Source organism: Meriones unguiculatus, chromosome 1 (genome assembly GCF_030254825.1).
Source record: "Meriones unguiculatus strain TT.TT164.6M chromosome 1, Bangor_MerUng_6.1, whole genome shotgun sequence".
In the NCBI taxonomy this organism is placed as follows: domain Eukaryota; kingdom Metazoa; phylum Chordata; class Mammalia; order Rodentia; family Muridae; genus Meriones; species Meriones unguiculatus.
The window spans coordinates 149,625,171-149,642,892 of record NC_083349.1 but is presented as its reverse complement, the minus strand read 5'-3'; the positions used below and the strand labels follow the sequence as shown (position 1 = coordinate 149,642,892).

Here is a 17,722-nt window from a genome sequence, read left to right as displayed (position 1 = left end):
CTGCCAGTCCTCAGATGACCCCCTAGAGGATTGTTCACACTCTGACTCCTGGCTACCAGACCTGTTTTAAGACTCGGTTCGACCATTCACTGGCTGGGACTAAGCTTGACCAGGACCTTCAGGGAATCAGTGAGAAAAGGAAGCAGAACCTATGGCTGTGATGGTGCTTGATATAGGGATCTACAATAGGAGACAGAAAAGGGTGAATGTGGTGACTTGGAACCGCTGCCTCAACACACAAGATGAGCCTCCCTGGCAAGGATGACAGAGCAGGAGGCAAACTAGCTTCTGGGAGGACTCCGGGAAACCAATTGTTCATGCTAAGTGAAATGTAAGGGTCTGGGCTGTTCTGTCAGACAGCATGGAATGAGAACACAAACACACACAGGTATGTAGTTTTGAATGGCTAGGTCGAGGCTACATGGGTGGGCCCAGAGGAAGGGTACTCACCAAGGTCATCGGAAATGTGCTGATGTGGGGAAGTGGGCCTCACCAATACAGTGTGTGGTGGATGTTGTTCACTGGTTAGGAGTGATGGAAGGAGAAGCAGTCACAGAACTGAGTCCATTCATGGCTACAAGGAAGATAGAACTAAATAAGGTACAGTTGGGATTGCTTCCTTATTAGAAGTCAGGCAGCTACAACCGTAATACCAACTGGTCATTGTTATGAGGACTGAGGAGGTCCTGAATGAATGGTGGTGTATCTACCGGCAGAATGGATCAGCACAGCAAAAAAAGAGCATATCAGAAGACAAGATGAGGGGCAGGAGCCTGAGAGCTTCCCTCAGGTCCTGAATGTCAGCCAGCCTGCATGTTGGACTCCTATGACTTTCCAGAGAAAAGACTTGACAATGCTGAGGCATTTTTGTCTTTGAAGAGACCTACAACTGGAACTAACTCTTACTAGATCCTGAGACATGAAAGAGTTTTATTATTTTTTTAGATTTTGTTTTTAATGGAAGCTTGAAACCAGCCATGATGAAAACATTTAAACCATAGAAATGAGCGAACATTTAGATAGCAGTTCCCTCTCACAGTGCATGTGATGATTCCACCATCTCCAGACACACTGGGCAAGACGGACACTCGGGATTTTGAGAACCACTGGATGCAGATGTTGAGTTCATTTTGTTGTCTGGAGAGCCATAGCAAAATTCAAAACTACATACCTGTGTGTGTTTGTGTTCTCATTCCATGCTGTCTGACAGAACAACCCAGACCCTTACATTTCACTTAGCATGAACAATTGGTTTCCCGGAGTCCTCCCAGAAGCTAGTTTGCCTCCTGCTCTGTCATCCTTGCCAGGGAGGCTCATCTTGTGTGTTGAGGCAGCGGTTCCAAGTCACCACATTCACCCTTTTTCTGTCTCCTATTGTAGATCCCTCTATGAAGCACCATCACAGCCATAGGTTCTGCTTCCTTATCTCACCAATTCCCTGAAGGTCCTGGTCCATAGCCATAGCATAGTTTTTCTCTTAGCATGAAATCCTTGTGACAGACACGTGTTAAATGGAATCCTGCCCGAATGTGGTTTGCATGGGCTTTGTGAGAATGTGGTAGCTCTCAAATTAATAATAATAGTTAAAATACTTGGTAATCTCTGCATCCATCATAGCAGGAGGTAAGAAATATCTCCGTGGAAGTCAAAAACTGAACAAGCCAGGAAATCAAAATAGGCACCCAGGAGCAGCTTAATGCCCATTCTGCTTTCTTATTGCAGGAGCTGGCTGGCATGAGGGCTACCAGGTGAGTCAGCTCTGGGGCTGAGGTGCCTAGCATGGTTCCCTTTAGGCTGTTGAATAGTCACTATACAAAACAGGAGTATCCTGGAAGTGATGGCATGTTCAACAAAGCCGCAGTCCAAACCATAGCTCTTTTGTTGAATATGGGACCACTAGACGCTGTTCTAAGGCCTGAGGTGTGATGTGTGGCTTTTCTTTTTCTTCTAGGAAAAGAAAGGCATCAGAAGCAGTTTATATTTTCATTCACTTTCCCTTTGGGGCTATGTTACCTCTCCTACTGTCTACCATATTGCAATTTAATGAAATCTGGATCATTTGGGCCTCCTACAAAGAATCACATTCACTTCCTAAACTGGTCATGTGTGCAGACTTGTTCATAATCAGAAGAGTCTATGAAACTGAATCCTGTGAATGACCTGGACCTGGTAAGTCAGTCCCTCATAGGAATGAAATTGTATATCCAGTATCCAGGCCTTGTGGACGCCAGAGCCAGAGTTAAGCTTCCTGAGCAAGCAGCCAAGAGCCAGAGGTCACCCACAACAGCTACAGTTGTGCCCCCCCCCTTCGCTGTATCTGTAGCCATGTAGACAGTCCAGCTGAACAGGAAGCAGAAGCTGTAGCTTGGCTTATGAATAGGTCAGTGTGACATAAAGATGTGAGCTAAAAATTAATGGTGATTGCTTTAAATCAACCACAGGGATTGACTTGAAAATGTAGAAAGAGAAAGAATTCTCAAAGTACAGATGTGGGTTACACATTTATTCTTGCTAGGACACTGTGGCCTTCCAGATACTGGACTTTGTTAGAGTGAGGATGTGCACAGCAGCTGAAACAGAGCAGAGAAGAGCTAGCTTTTCTATCTCTTTCAGGTCTCTCATACTCTGGTGCTACAGAGATACAGATAAGACTGAAATTGAGTTTCTTGTCATATGGGATAGAAGCTGTCCCATTTAATTTAATGAAGAGAAACAAAGACCTTCCTTAAACAGCTCTGCTGAGAAGCTAAAATCGTACCCATTGTGATATTAGTATCTATATGAGTCCCAAGGACACTTCTTATGACCTTCAGCTTCTATACTGTGAGATGTTCTCAGTTTTGCTCAAGCAGTACCATCGGTTCTATGTTTCTATATTCTTCACAATCATTCACGAGACAAATTGTTAAGGTTTTTAACTAGAAAAATCAAACTAACTTGATTACATTTTTCTTTATTGTTTAATGTTATTCCCTGGGTAGGTGTGTATACACACACAAGTGTGAGTGTGTGTGTGTGTTTGTGTGTTTTGAGACTTGCCTTCCATTCAACTGAGCAAAGTAGCATTACTGTCTCATGCAGCAAACCATGAGAGCTGAATAAAATGATGGTGAAAACACGGGCTGAGCAGTGAACTTCCTCCTGGGACTCCTCCGCTCAGGCAGTACACCTTGTCCTGAGTCAGTCTGTGAACTGGCAGAGTACAGATGTGCTTTGGTCCCATGCTGGAGACAACTGGCCCTCTCTCCTCTGGGGACTCAGTAAATGCTAGCTATATCTGAGATGTCACCAAATAAGGTCTGTGTAAAATTTGGTCCATTTTTCTAACTGGAGAAGCAGCAGATAGAGATGAAATAAGCCAAGATTGAATCTAGATAAATCTAAGCAGGTCATTCATGGCGGGGTCTGTGCCTACCGTCAACATCCTCCACTCCAGGACTGTCTATCTGTAGAGCGGGAATAGTAACATTTAATTGGACAGATTGAATATCTGTTAAGATAACTGAGCTGTATCAATAACAACTTGCTCATTGTAGTATGTGGTTTACAGAATGTCAAAAATAATGTTACTAAATATTCAAAGGGAAGACGTATTGACAAAAATGACTCTAATGAATAGCATTTGAAAGCTGGTTAAACGTGATGGTAAGCATTTTGCAATCACATCAGGTCCTTAAACACCATCGCTGAAGAATTTTAGAGATAGGAATTTGAGATGCAGAGAGAGTAGGGAGCTTTCTGTAACCAGCTCCACTAAGACTTCCTACGAAGCTGGTTTATAGGTTTATAGGTAAACCAGAAGTGTGGTCTACCTCCAAAACTTATGTGAGGTTATCACATCTTGTTCTGTAACACAAAAAGCCTGAATAGGGTTAGCTTTTCTAACATGCATAAACCTATATGGTGACTATTAATCCTTTTGCCATTCGTCGTTTTATTTGTTCTTTGACAATTTCATAGTGTGTCTTGATTGTATTTAGTCCTCTCCCACTCTCCCTGATCCATTACCCTTCCCTGCCCACCCAGCTTCATGTTTGTTTTTTAAGTCAAGTCCAGTTTGCACAGCTCATGTACTCTTGAGTGTATGACCATTCACTAGAGTGTGGTCAGCTTACCAGGTCCACATCCTTAAGAAAAGCTAACCCTCCTTGTCCCAGCCAGATCAGTTGCCAATGGTTTCTCATGTGGGGTGGGACTTCATGTCCACCCTCCTCTGTGGGATGTTGAGCATGCTTATTATTCTGGGTCTTAAATCAAATAAACATTATACGGAAGCCCCATCTTAAAGTTGGAGAGGAATAAGAAAGTTCATCCAAATATGGAGTTGTGAGTCACGGACAGATGCTGGTTTGGGCTCACACTGTAAATCATCGAACAGCCTGGGTTTTCCTGGAGATAGGGAACAATTGCTATCTTGCTACGCTGATGGGGAAATGAGTAAATAGGTATAAAACCCTTCACAAATGCAGTTGCCCTACAGACTGTAGCTGTCACTACTAAACAGGCATAATTATCCTTCAAAAAATTTAAAATTGATATTGAAATTACACTGAATTTTCTTCCCATTCTAATAGGAATATGAAACAAAAATTTTTGGTAGTCCTTTAATTTACAACATTCTACTAGGTAAAACATTTTAGCGTACATTTCTAGCTCTATTATTTTAATTTTTGTATTTAAATTTATTATTTGAAAATTTCGTACACATATGTAATAGGTTTTGATTATATTTGCCCCCTCTCTGTCCTCATCTACCCAACATGTCCCCATCGTAACTTCATTTACTTCTTTTTAATTATTCTTCTAACACTCTGAGTACAATTAGTGTTGTCCATAAGCACGTGGGCCATCCGCGGGACGGTGGGCAACTTACACACACCCAAAAAAAGTGACTCTCCCTCCCCAGTCATTGTCAATAGCCATTAGTGTGTCTGTGAGAGTCTCAACTGGCCAAAGTGCTGAGAAGTGACTGCTTACTCAGCCCTGATGGGTACATCTGTATCACCCCCTTTCTCTGCCTCTACAACTCACAGAACATCTTGGTATTTTTTTTAATATGACAAAATTACCATAGATAAAGACAAAAGATGGCAATATACAGCAATGCTTCTCCCTTTGCTTCTACAGAAAGTTTCGTAGGAGGATGAGAAACAATAGGTAGCCAGTGTTCTGGAAGATGTCATTACGAGGTTGCCTAGGAGACACACCAGGATGTATTATCGCGTTTATGCTCTGTATTCTTTTGGAGTCAGCAAAAATGAGTGAGGTGTGAGAAACACAGGCTAAGACTTCAGAAAATAAGCTTGCACTATTGTCACAGGAATCAAGAAAGTGCAAAGATGCATTTACACTTCTTAATCCACTCACCAACTTTGTGAGACATAGCCTGTGGCACTGAAAAGATTGTGAAGCAGGAATGACTGGAACTATTCACTAGAGTTGAAGAATGCAAGATCTATAAAAATCAAGTAACCAACATGTGGAAGGCCGTGCTGCTAGCTGACACTGTAAGCATAGTGGCTGAGGTGTGCAAAGGGTTTGTAAACCAGAGGAATGGATGCCTGAAGAACAGCCCGGAACTTTCACAGGAGGTTCTCAGGCAAGAAAGCCTGAGACTCAGGAAGAAGCCTTGAACATTCCCCCTAGAATAATGATGGCTGAAGAGCTAGAAGAATGTTCAATCAAATGGTTGGGCACATGGGACAGTGTTCTAGAGAATTTGGAAGAAGGCAAGAGCTGATGAGTTTGAGATGCACACTCTGGGCAGTAGCTGCTGAAGGGACAATAATGTGGAGGAGTAGGGATCTCTGTGCAGCTGGAAAGCAGCCTTCAGGTGGACAAGGGATGCCTTCCGTTTCCCTTGAGCATTGAGATCAATATACAACTCACATAAGATTTCACCCATGCTGATGAGAGAACGAAAAGGCCGCAAACATGTCAAGGTTGCTACAAATGTATGCAGATGCTATTAGACTTGATATTTCTTATTGCAAATGAGTTTAATTCCTTACAGTTGTAATATGAAGAAAAAAGGGCAGGTTCAGTGGGCATTCATGAGAATCATCCATTCGAAAAAAAAGTGTTCTCAGGAGTTTAAACATTGCTTTAATGTGACTTCTTATTTCTAGTTTTATTGCATCTTGGTCAGTTTTCTCTGTAGTCATGATTTTTCTTTCCAGAAACATAAGTCTAGTTTATTTTTTATAAAACTTAATTTCTGAATATTCCACTAGCTTAAATGTTTTGAAGTTGTGTCTCTTTTTTCTCATGACCTTTGCCACTTCACAATCATTGTTATTAAATGTGAGTATCTTGAGACATACACTTTTAAATATATCTGAATCTTTATGTATTATAGTATATTGTCCTTAAATATATCCAAATATCCCATAACAGATTTTGTGTCTACACAGGAAGCACAATGATACACACATAATGGTCCATATATTACATAAGTATACTCATAATGGTATTCATATCATTTACTCTTAGTAGCCCTGGATCTCTACTGGTTTGAAAACATTTTCAGCCAAGTTCATATTTGAGGTCCTTTGAGCTATCCTGATAATGCATTTCCATTCTACAAGGCAGCGGGGTGGGGAGGGGAGGTGGCAAGGGTGATATCTGAAGTCAAATTCTCAGAATGCAAAGCTCTTTTGAAATCTTACTGGATATAGAATTCCTACCTTGAGCTGAAAGTAAAATAAGAAATAGTAGGAGATTTTATTCTTTATTTTGATAGGTTATTTTTTAATCAGAGTGGACATGTTCTTAAAAGAATTCTCAAACTCTTAGTTAAATCAATATTTTAAGATTTGGACAACAAAAGTCACCTATATTCTTCAGTACTAAATTTTAATTAAAGTGTATTTGAGATTCTGACACTGGATAGTAGGGGCAGATGCCTAAATAGTAATGAAAACTTTCAACACCACCCAGTAGATTTTCATATCTCTTTGTTGAATTTGTATTGTCTTGGCAAATTTCTAAATTTCTAAGTCATCTTTGTGTTTTAATCAGATGTTTAGATAAAAATTTTATAAAGGTTTATCCATGTAGAAAGAAATGGAATCAGTTGCAGAGGCAATCAAGTAAGTGACTTCCCACGCAGGAAGTTATTTGGCTGCTTTATTGGTTTGAACAAGAAGAGATGACACTCTTTGGTGAATGAAAACATGGAAAGAAGAGATATGAATGTGAGGAAAGAAGAAATGCCAGCCAGCAGCTGTGAAAACAAGGGCATCAACTGTTCTTTGCCACAGCTGAATGCTTTTTTTTTTTTCTTTTATGTTGGCTTTTCTTCAGCAGTCAACACCTTTCCTTCATCCTTATTAAGAAGGGCTACTGAGTGCCAAGGATGGTTGGGCTACATTTGGTTTTATCTTTGACTTGCCTGATGTTAGAGCTCTCTGCTCTCTAGCAGCTTACGCTCTACCTGGAGTAGGCATGCAATAAGCAAGAACGTTTAGAAGAGTCCTTGTGTTGGGGGAGGATTGAGTTACACTAGAAAGACTCTCTGATGAGGAACAGCTAGTGTCTTGTTGTAGGGTCGCACTTTAATGACTTTACTTCCCTGCTTCTTTTTAAAATGAGTTATCTTAGAGTAGCATAGCAAGACCGGGGGAGAGGGGGACCAACAATGGCATTAAGGATCACACCCTGATGGAAAGGCACTCCAGGTAGAAGACACACAGCAGAACAAAAAGTACAGAGACCCCCATGGACAGCTCCTGCTGTTATAGGTCCCTGGCATCAGCCTTTTCTCCAGGATTGTTGCATTTACCTGTTGCAGAGGCAGACTGGGTCATCATGACATTAACCTGGGAATGTGTTTCAGCATTGACTAACCCGACCTGTTGCTTCAATGCCATCTGAGTCTTACTCATAATAACTGCTTTGGCTGTCAAAGTGACACCTGGCCCACTCCAGCTTACCTCTTATTCAGAGAGGTTTTCACAGAAGCTGTGCATCAGAGAGTCTGAGAAGTTGCCATGCCAGCTCAACCCTTCACAAGGCGTTAAGTGCAAGAGGATTACTTTAATCTCATGTAGTAGAAATGCCAGAAAAATGTTTTCTTCTCAGATCCACTCTATCGTGCTTGAGGTAGGGTTGAATCAATTGTCCCAAGCCACTGTTGTTACTGCAATTCAGGTCAAGGCGTATAAAGGAGGGTGAATAAGAATGTCAGCATAACCGGAGAAGAGTTTCATCCACCACTGAGATCAAGGGCTTAGTGCACTCCAGCGACTCTGCTTTCTTCGCTTATCCACCTTGAACACAGCAAACTCATGGGCCATGTGAAGAGTTTTCACACAACTTCAAGCCTGAGAAAGTGGAGAATGTATCCTGTAGTTTCCAAATGGGACTTAGGATTTGATTGAATGTTTCTCAGGGGGTATCTAGCCAATAGGAAGAAGCTATTATATTATTCTATGGAAATGTAGTATGAGAGTCACAGTTGCTATAAATAATGAGCATTCACAATCTTTATGACTTGCTTTAAAAACTAGAAAGCCAGACTTCTTTTTCTGGAGTGAGATACATTTACATACACATCCATTTTTTGCTAGCGTGACATGTGTAAAATATATTTATGTATAAAGGATTGGGTGTTATAATTGATTCATAACATATATTTCATTCACACATATTTACATATGAGACACAAAGGGCCCTAAAATACACATACTACTTAATTTATCACTTAAATCTAACCTTCAATGTGACCTACATTTCAAAATGTGTCCTTTAAAGAATGTTGATATATAACTACTATTTTGAATTTTGTGTTACATACAGACATAATTACAGTGTGCATTTTTAGAAATATTCCTTGTGTCTTACATTTTAGATAATTGATACTATACTGCGTGTCCATTCAAAAGTATATTTTAAAGCTCAATGAACAAGTACGATCCCACAACCTCACCAGGCACTGGCTGGTGGTGGTTGCCGAGTGAAGACTATGGAATTTTCTGTGACTGATCTTGACTATACTGATAAATGGTTTTCTTTAAAATTTGATATTTTACTCTGAAGTTTTTGCACTAGTCTTGACTTTTGAAACCTTTCATTTAAATGCCTTTTATCTTAATCAAACACTATGCACTACTGTCCACAGGTAAAGCAAATGGCCTGTGATTTACTTCACTCTAAGCTGTCCTAGCTGACAATCGATTACTAGAGAGAAAAGTGCTTCCTTGTGGAGCAGCAGTTCTCAACCTGTGGGGCTTAATCCCTTTGGGGGTCACAGGAGTCACCCAAGACCACCAGAAAACACAGATATTTACGTTATGATTCATAACAGCAGTAAAGTTACAGTTCTGCAGTAGCAAATGAAAATAATTTTATGGTTGGAGGTCAGCACAACATGAGAAACTGTATTAAAGCACCATTTTGAAGGGTGAGAACCACTGCTCCAAAACAATAGTGTTAAAGTTTTTGTCATTTGGCTTTAGTTTCTGAAGCACCTTTGGAAAACCATTGGAGTAATGAAGATAATTATTCTTTATATAATGTTGATGCACCTTAGGATTCAGAAGCATACCTTAGAAACCAAGTCAGTTGGACTCTCTCTCTCTCTCTCTCTCTCTCTCTCTCTCTCTCTCTCTCTCTTTCTCTCTGTGTGTGTGTGTGTGTGTGTATGCATGTAACTGTCTTTGCTTGTATGTGTTCTCATCTTCTCTGCTGCCCTTTTTCTCCAAGAGCAGGCTATTGAAATTGGAGTTCCAATTTTATGTTTTCTTTGAGAGATGTATCAGTTTCTGTAATTGAATCATCAGAGTCTGAGATTCTCTCCTCCATCTCTTGTATTCTATTGGTGATGCTTACCTTTGTGGTTTCTGATCTCTTCTCAAGTTCTCCAACTCCAGGGTTTTCTCTGTTTGTGTTTTCTTTATTGATTCTAATTCTGTTTTCATGTCTGATACCATTTCCTTTATTTGTTTGAATGTGTATTCCTGTCTATCCATGATGGCCTGTATTTTTGTTTGTTTCCTCTTTATGCTTTGAATAACTGCATAATTATAGATTTAAGATCATTTTCCTGTGTATCAGCTGCAATAGAACATCCACTGATTTTTGGAGATTCTGGTGAAGCCATGATGTCCTTTTGTTGTTGTTGTTGTTTTCTGTATTCTTACGCTAGTCTCTAGCCATCTGGTTGGCTGTAGCCTTGACTGATTGTTCCTGGAGCCTGTACTTCAGACTGGGTCCACCTGTCTCTGGAGTCTCAAGTATTCCCTGCTGGATTCACTGTCTCTGCTGGTTCACTGTTTGTGACCCAGATATTCCAGATAGCTGGGGCACAGTTGGAAAGATCTCCAAGCCTAGAGCTGCTCCAGTGCCCCACAGGTTTCCTTAAGATGGTGGAGAATGGGATTTGGGTCCCGCACCTGGGTCTCAGCTCCACTGGGTTTACAGCTGTGATGGGCTCATTGTTTCTGACCCAGGCAGGCCAGGCTGCTGGGAGCAGGCAGAAATATCTCTGTGCCTAGAGCTTCTCTAGTGCCCCACTGGACAATGGGTGGTGGACAATGGGACTTGAGTCCTGCTCCTAGCTCAGCTCCTTTGTGTCCACTGTCTTTGCTATGCTTGCTGATTCTGACTTGGGTGAACCAGGCAGAATGGAGCCAGGCCTCCCCTACAGTACCAGAAGGTATCTCCCCGGACTGTGAGAGTGAGCATACTAGCCTCTGCGGCCAGGAAGGTATCCACAGGATGGTGAGAGTGAGTGCCCAGGTTTGGAGCCTCACCCCAGTGCAGGAAGCTATTCACTTCAAAGGAAGTGAGAGTGAGCGCCCAAGGTCTGAGCCGCCAGCTATCTCCACCAGGAAGGTATCCACAGATGGTGGACGTGGGCGGTTGGCCTAGGGTTGCAGCAATGCCGGGTGGGTGCCTGGGAATTTTTTCCGTTATTAACCAGGTGGCCTGAAGATGGACCTTGGAGTATCCCCATAGATTCTCTCTCACCGCAGATGTCATGGTTTGGGGGTCCACAGTACAGCCTGCCGGTCACTCTGCTTTCACTACTGAGCTGCTGTTCAGATACCCTGTGTGGTTGGCGCTGCCATCTTGGATTAAATGGTTACATTCTATTGTTGCATAACTTTCAGAGATTACATTTTGAGTGACCTTTTTTTGTGATAACACAAAATGCAGTCTTCATTTTAACTCACATGCTTACATATGTTGTTACTATAATTAATGTGTCGCTCTAATGTAATCTATTCATTTCAATGAACGGTAATAAAATATTCCCCATTAGTACTCGGTACTTATGAGTACACATTTATTATGATGCAGTTTTCCACGAAACTGTTTTCTCATGACACCATGGCATGTCCCTCTTATTCTGTAAATCATGTAAAATATTGTGACCCTCCCTGCACCTAGGGGTGGTCGACAGGTATCGGCCCTTGAGGGCAATGGGAGCAGGAGCTACTGGCAGAGTTCGGAAGCCCCGTAGTACTGATGGAAATGATGACACTCAGGGATCAGCTTCTGGGAGGCAGGTCAATTTTATTCAGAGTGAATGAGGGCTGTATAGAGCTTTGGTGAGACAGTAGGGATAATGTCACTGGCTGAAGGGCTAAGGTACTGAGATGCCTATTTCACATTTGGGATGCTTTCCAGGAATCCCAAGCGCTTGATGAATGGGTTCTTATCAGGAGAAGGGGAGTTGGATCTGTAATTTCCCTAAGGGCTAAGCGACATTCCTCAGGTGGGGGGGGTAGGATGCTCTGGGAAGAGGAGAGGAAGCTCTGCTGGCAAAGGGAGTCCTCCACTGCACCCCGAGCTCAGGGCTTTCCAGTCATGGCAGACTGCAACCTCAGCAGCAGGTTTTCCTGACATAATATTGTAATATTTTATCACCATTGACAACCAGGGGAAAAGCTTCTGAATGAGATGCTACTTCTTATCACTTAACATTTTATTACATTTGTTTATTTATTTGGTGTGTGTGTATGTGTGCACGTGAAGGCACACACATTCCATGGCACATGTATGTAGGCAGAGGACAACTGTTACATGTCCATTTTCTCCTTTCATCACGTGGGTTCCAGGGATTGGCTTGCAAGCAAACACCTTGACCTGCTGAGCCATCTCACTACCCACTTTTTCAGATCTTAAAAGTAAAAATAATTTTCTTTAGAACAATTTCCCAAGAGTTGTAAGCACTTTTCTGATTTGTATGATCACTGCAGAGGCTTGGGGGACAGATACCAATACTATAAGAAAAGTTTGATGATAAAGGTTTCACAAGTTCCCTCATCTCCTCCCAGTCCCATCCTGCCTCTTCCCTCCCTAAGGACATCCTCCCCTTCCATATGACTCTAGCCTATCAGGTTTCATCAGGACGGTCTGTATCATCTTGCTCTGTGGACTGGAGGAGGTGATCAAAGAGCCAGCCACTGAATTCGTGTCAGAAACAGCCCCTGTTCCCCTTACTAGGGAACCCACTTGTAAACTGAGCAGCAGGTGGGCTTCCTCTGTGCAGGGAGTCTAAGTCTTCTCCATGCATAGTCCTTTGTAGGAGTATCAGTCTCTGCAGGACCCTCTGGGCCCAGGTTTTTTTCACTCTGTTGTTCTCCTTGTAGAGTCCCTGTCCCCTCCTGGTCTTTCTATCTCCCTCCCAAAATTTTTCCTGCACTCTGCCCAAATTTTGGCTATGAGTCTCAGTATCTCCTTCAATACCCTGGTGAGTAGAGTCTTTCAGAAGTCCCCTGTGGAAGGTTCCTGTCCTGTTCCCTGTCTTCTCCTACTTCTGCCGTCTATCCTGTTTGCCCTTCTGAATGAGGATTAAGTCTCTTCTCTAGGGTCTAGGATACAAAGTGAATAAATTGTAATAAATAACACTTTGTATACCCAGATATAAGTCAGACTGTGCAGACATGCTTGTTGAGTATGACATGAGGATCTACTTCAGGACGCTCTGCAGCCTTTCTTGCTGTGCTGTGCTCATGAATGGTATAATTTATTCATTGCTAGGTTCATCTCCCCTGTGAAGCTTTTAAAAGACAGACATGGTGCTTCCTCACTTCCTAGTACCCCACAAACCTCCACTCCTGGTACAGGTGCATGGGATAAGACAAAGCTCACACAGAATCTCAAAGAGCATTTTAAACATCAGCTGTTTCCTCACTCTTCCAGAAAACTGATCAGCCTCAGAGTTCTTTGCTCTCAGATCTAGGGAAAAGTTAATATAAGTTAATATGCTCTCAAATCACCCTAATGTGATTTTAATGTAAGAAAAGAGGTGACGACTCGCATTATTTTAAAATTCTCTCCACAGCTGGCTTTTCGTCTGTCTTGGGTTAAGAGAACACGAAGCCTGTTAGCAAGGCTCTCCAAAGCCCAGAGATCATTCAGCTGCTTTTCCTCAGTTCTGCAGATGCACTATGGTCAAGTTGGGCTCTGCTTGCAAAGAGGGTAAGTGTATAACAGGCAGACTGCTCTCACAGAGACAAGTTAAAAGACTGCCTGCCAGAGGCAGGGAATTTTCTATTAGAAAATTATTTTAAGACGTTAAGATTCTGGTTGTAGAGAGAAAGCACACATTTTTGCTCCTCGAAAGATGAGTTGAGACACCCAGGAACTTAGGAGGTTGTAAGGAAAATGGTAAAAAGCAATGTGACCTCAAAAAGGTGCCCTTACTGTCACAACTGGCAAAAGGAATTTGACAAAAGGAATGACACCAAATGCCAGGAGATTCAGCGCACCCATGACCATGAGAACCATTTTATTTTAAAATACTGATAAAAATTAGGGGAGTAAGTATATCATAATATATGATGTCTGGGAGATATTTGCCTTTATATCAAAGTAGTCATAAGATATGCTTTTGAGTAATATTTGGAAAAAGAAGCACAAAGACCAAGGAGCCTAGGAGCCTCTCTCTCTCTCTCTCTCTCTCTCTCACACACACACACACACACACACACACACACAATAGTGCCCTGTTGACATCAAGTAAATCCTCCAGTCTGCAACTGATAAAGCCACTGAGCTAGTCAGAAGCAGCCTCACCTTCCGGTCATGGCCCCTGAATAATTTCTGTCCTTTCTAATACCATCTAGTTTTTTAACAGTTTTTTTTTGTTACAAAGACAGGTTTATTAATTTTTATTTAATCTGCATGCATAATCCCATATACTTTTAATAATGAGAAAAAATTTTGACTGCTTTATTGTATTGCTGATTTCTTTTTTTTTTTTTCTCTTATCAGTTACATTTTATTAACTCTGTATCCCGGCCGTGTCCGGATCCCTCATTCCCTCTCAGTCTCTCCCTCCCTCCCTCATCTCCACTGTGCCCCTTTCCAAGTCCACTCTCTTCCCCATTCATCTGATCCTGTTTTATCAGGTATCTTCAGGACTGGCTGCAAAGCCCTTTTCTGTGCCCTAACAGGACTGCTCCTCCCCTGGGGGGGGGGGGAGGCCAAAGAGCCAGTCATTGAGTTCCTGTTAGAAATAGTCCTTGTTCCCCTCACTTTGGGAAACCAATTGGTTACTGAGCTACCACAGGCTACATCTGAGTGGAGGTTCTAGGTTATATCCATACATGGTCCTTGGTTGAATGTCAGTCTCAGAAAAGACCCTGTGCCCAGATATATTTGGTCCTTGTGGAGCTCCTATCCTTTCCCCATCAGACTAACTCCCCTTCTTTCTTATGATTCCCTGTACTCTGCCAAAGGTTTGGTCATGAGTCTTTGCTTTGAAAACACTGCTAGTTAGAGTCTTTCAGATGTGCTCAGTAGACTCCTGTCATACGTTCAATGCACATCCCATCTGTCTTTCTAAACGAGGATTGATCATCTTACCCCATGTCTGCTCTCTTGATTATCTTTTTTAGGTGTATAGATTTCCTTATGTTTGTCATATCTTATAGATCTATATAAGTGACCCATATCTTATAGGTCTATATACCGTGTTTGTCTTTCTCCTTCTGGGATATTTCACTCAGAATGATCTTTTCTAGATCCCACCATTTGCCTGCAAATTTCATGATTTCCTCCTTTTTGATTGCTGAGTAATATTCCATTGTGTAGAAATACCACAATTTCTGTACCCATTCTTCCGTTGATGGACATCTGGGTTGTTTCCAGGTTCTGGCTATTACAAATAAAGCTGCTATAAACATGGTTGAGCAAGTATCCCTTTTGTGTACTTGAGCAAACTTTGGGTATATACCTAGCAGTGGTATAGCTGGGTCTTGAGGAAGCACTATTCCTAATTGTCTTAGAAAGTGCCAGATAGCTTTCCAGAGTGGTTGTACCAGTTTACATTCCCACCAGCAGTGGAGGAGGGTTCCCCTTTCTCCACAACCTCTCCAGCATGTGTTGTTGCTTGAGTTTTTCATCTTGGCCATTCTGATGGGTGTAAGGTGATATCTCAGGGTCATTTTGATTTGCATTTCCCTGATGGCTAATGAGGATGAGCATTTCTTTAAGTGTTTCTCTGCCATTCGATATTCCTCTGTCGAGAATTCTCTGTTTAGCTCTGTTCCCCATTTTTAATTGGATTACTTGGTTTGCTGCTTTTCAGCTTCTTTAGTTCTTTGTATATACTGGATATGAGTCCTCTGTCAGATAAAGGGTTGGTGAAGATTCTTTCCCAATCTGTAGGCAGTCGTTTTGTTTTGACGACAGTGTCCTTTGTTTTACAGAAGCTTTTCAGTTTCATGAGGTCCCATTTATTGATTGTTGCTCTTAGAGCCTGTGCTGTTGGTGTTCTGTTCAGGAAGTTGTCTCCTGTGCCAATGAGTTCTAGGCTGTTCCCCACTTTTTTTTTCCACTTGATTTAGAGTATCTGGTTTTATGTTGAGGTCTTTGATCCACTTTGACTTTAGTTTTGTGCAGGATGATAAATATGGATCTATTTTCATTTTTCTGCATGTAGACATCCAGTTGGCCCAGCACCATTTGTTGAATTTTTCCATCGAATGGATTTGGCTTCTTTGTCAAATATCGAGTATTCATAGGTGTGTGGGTTTATTTCTGGGTCTTCTATGCAGTTCCATTGAACCTCCTTTCTGTTTCTATGCCAAAACCATGCAGTTTTTATTACTGTTGCCCTGTAGTACAGCTTGAGATCAGGGATGGAGATACCTCCAGATGATCTGTTGTCGTACAGGATCGTTTTGGAGATTCTGGGTTTTTTGTTTCTCCATATGAAGCTGAGAATCTTTTTTTCAAGGTCTGCAAAGAATTGAGTTGGTATTTTGATGGGAATTGCATTGACTCTGTAGATTGCTTTTGGCAGTATGGCCATTTAATGCGATTCTGTCTCTCTGTCTCTGGCACTCCGTGTGGCACATGGGTGCTGCCTTTTGCTTCCCACCTTGTCAAGGCAGGCCCTCCTCCTCTCTCTTTCCTTCTCCCCCTCCCCCTCCCCCTTTCCTTCCCTCTGCTCCTCCTCCTCCCCTCCCCCACCCCCCATTATTTCTGCTCCTGCCCTGCTGCCGGCTGCGTAGTCTACGCTATGTGACCCACAGATGTCTGTGATTTCCTTGCTCTGCCTCCCATCTCTCGGTGGGAGTGCTGGAATCGCCTGGGTTTGCTGCTGCGTCTGGTTTCACGTGGCCTCTAGGCCCACAGTTACATCAGTAGGGCTCTGCCACACCCACCTTTCTGGGTCTGCAATATTGTTTACTTTACAAAGAGGGGATGACAGCTCTCCTTTGCCCTTTGGACAGCTATTAAATTCTATGTCACTTGAACACTTATAAGATCTCTGCATGAACTTGTGGACTCTGTAAGAATCTTTTGGAGTTTTGAATTGGATTGCATTAAGTACTTAAATTGATTTGGGAAGAACTGACATGTTTTTAACTTAAAATTTCTTAATCAATGGAATTTCACTTTGACATTTTTCAAACCTTCTGTTAAATTTACACCATGGTGTTTTATGTTGACACTGTAGTAATTATGGCTAGCTGATTAATGTCCTTGTCAATGATTTGATGCTATTTTATAAACACAGAGATAATTTTTGTCATAAGCTTATTGCTAGTATGTTTCCTTGGCCACTATTTCTAGTTATTTCTCCGACTTCCTTGGGCTCCCCTATAAAGGCAGCAAAGTCATCCACAGAGAAGAGATGGCTTCACTTCTTGTCATGTGGGTCCCTTATTTAATTTTACAGTGATTGTTAAAACCTTCTGAAAAAAAAAGTTTAAGGAAAGTGATGAAGGTAGCTTTTACACACTGACCCTGGCCTAAGGGAATCTGGTGAACATTTCAGTCCACCTTATAGATAACATTGTACCTTTCAAGACAGTTTTCCTTGTGAGTGAATTTAAGGAAAACATCTTTTATGTGGCCTTTAGTATATTTGTTTAATTGATTTTGATACTAAATGCAACTTTCCTCTTTATGATATATTATTCTTATCTTATTATTAGCTTCAAATAAACTCAGATAGTCTGATAATATTTTGATATAGACTTTACCATCAATATCCTGGAAAGTTATTGGTTTTATGTATTTTAATGCCTTTATTGTGACTTATGGTGAGGATCATGTTGGCTTCCTATAACCCCCTGGGGAATGTTCTTGTGTTCTGAATTTGGGAACACTTGCATGATCGCTATATTATTCATTCCTTAAATAATTGAGTTAGTTTCTGGTGAAAACATCCAAGTCGTAACATTTATCAGAGATGATATTTTCATTTGACAGTTTATGCAATCGACATGTTTATGGAGATCTTTTGGTGAATTTT

General features: G+C 41.6%; 1 long non-coding RNA gene across 2 annotated transcripts in view; it reads left to right on the top strand.

Moving 5' to 3' along the window:
• The window catches only part of LOC132648337 (uncharacterized), a 99,494-nt gene that overhangs the window by 60,312 nt on the left and 21,460 nt on the right, over positions 1-17,722 (top strand). For both annotated transcript variants that reach the window (XR_009586704.1, XR_009586705.1), the window contains exons 2-3: positions 1,952-2,169; positions 13,295-13,431. This is a non-coding gene — a long non-coding RNA (uncharacterized LOC132648337). The remainder of the gene's footprint in view (positions 1-1,951; positions 2,170-13,294; positions 13,432-17,722) is intronic.